Source organism: Otolemur garnettii, unplaced genomic scaffold, assembly GCF_000181295.1.
Source record: "Otolemur garnettii isolate 467f Iridium unplaced genomic scaffold, OtoGar3 scaffold00279, whole genome shotgun sequence".
Lineage (NCBI taxonomy): Eukaryota > Metazoa > Chordata > Mammalia > Primates > Galagidae > Otolemur > Otolemur garnettii.
The window spans coordinates 145,787-147,707 of record NW_003852674.1 but is presented as its reverse complement, the minus strand read 5'-3'; the positions used below and the strand labels follow the sequence as shown (position 1 = coordinate 147,707).

Genomic DNA, 1,921 nt, shown 5'->3' with positions numbered 1-1,921 from the left:
TATTGTTTTGCTATTTAAATAGGAAAAAAGATATTAACGAATTACTTTGTTACTTCTGTATCTTTGAAATTCATTCTATGTGTTAAATTTAGAGCAGAGCTCTAGTCAGAACAGCATGTGGCCAGTTTCTGCTAAGCTGAAGTGCAGCTCTGACTCCACTAACCTTAGAGAAGTGATACATGAACTACCCATATTTTGTCAGAAATACAGGGTCCTTTCTTTCCACCATCTCTTTTCTTTTTTCTTTCTTTTTTTTTTTTTTTTTTTGGCCAGGGCTTGGTTTGAACCCACCACCTCTGACATATGGGGTCGTGCCTTACTCCTTTGAGCCACAGATGCCGCCCCCCCATCCCTTTTCAGACCAAGGGTGGGAGGGACAGGGCCCAAAGAGGGAGCAGGGGGGTTCAAGCATGAAGTGTCCACTGTTAGACACACACTTGCACACACTGCTTTGTGGGGACCCATCTCCCTGCCAGAAATCATACACTGAACAACAATTAATGGGGCCACTAGAGGGAAGAACTCCAATATTTTGGTTATGTAACTCTGCAAATACACTTGAAGTGTAAGATATACACTTGATTCATGTGACCACGGTGACTGGACAGGCCAGGCTGGGTGCAAGATCTAGCTTTTTGAGAGGTACCTGAACTTGGATAAGTACATTCACAACCTCTGGGGATTAGTGACACCCCCAACTAATTAACTCCACCAACCAGGCCTTGAGTCTTCAAAATGAACACTGGTTCTCCTCCTGCTGTGATCTGCACCAAGCAGCAGACACTTTGGAGTTGAACAGGGTAACCAGAGAGGTGGAGAAGTATCTAGAGAAGTGGCAGCTAAGGCTGGGCTGGCCCTGCACCTGTGTGGGACTCAGCACCTGGGTGTGGGCCTGGTACATCACAGGGCTCCTTCTACTTTAACTTCTAGAAGACGCCCTGCTGTAACTCACACACTGCTAGGAAAATATGATAGTGTCATCAAGGTGAGAATGACATTTCTCAGTACCACCCACAAAGACAATCCTGCACAAATACTTTTGGAAACGACACTGTCCACGCCTGGAGGGACATTTAAAGTGTTCTATTCCCAATTCTAATGCCAAACTCTCTGCTACTAATTCATCTACAATTGTCACACTCAAATCTGGTGACAAACCTCAAAATTGACTACTACAATCTGCAAGAGAAGTTTTTTGTTATTTCTTATGTGCTATACGAATATGTGAAGGTTAATTAGCAGTATAACTATAAATAATAATGCTGCCAGTCTCCTTCAGACAAGAAACTTTATAGAAAATGGTTAAATGTATTAGGTAAATAACAGGTCTTTATCTACAAAAGATGAGACCATTTAGGTTTTTGTTTGAGGAAACTAGGATTTTAAAAGATATGTTTGAGGGGTAGTATAATCCATGTATGATGGTTCAGAGCAGGCTTTGGAGTTGATAGCCTGGAATTCTAATTCCAGTTTCAGCAATGCTCTGATACTCTGAGCTTCAGTGTTTCTTCTTGGAATAAAATGGGCATGAGTTCTGCTTGCCATGACTGTTATGACATTGCATATAAAAAATGCTAAGTAAATAGTGGCTGTTATTAACCCTGTAAACAAAAAGAAAAAGATTTTTTAATGAAAAAGGGATAATGAGCAGTATGTTACACATTTTTATTAAAACATTTCATTTTTGTTATTCTAGCATTATGATAAAAATGTACAAATTTGCACAATAGTAGAAATATTTATATAATGAAACCCGTCACAAGTACTACCAATCAAGATGCTTCCAAAATTTTTACTATCTCACCTTTACATGAAAAAACCAACTTCAGTCACACTAGTCACATAAAGCAAATATAACAGACCACATTATTTCTTCTTTTTTTCTTTTCTTTTCTTTCTTTTCTTTTTTTTTTTTTTTTTT

General features: G+C 38.9%; 1 non-coding gene across 1 annotated transcript; it reads left to right on the top strand.

The window, feature by feature from the left end:
• Positions 1-1,155: 1,155 nt before the first annotated feature.
• On the top strand, positions 1,156-1,285 carry LOC111722579. The gene has a single exon (XR_002771331.1). It is a non-coding gene; the product is annotated as a small nucleolar RNA SNORA19 (small nucleolar RNA).
• The last annotated feature ends 636 nt before the right edge of the window (positions 1,286-1,921 follow it).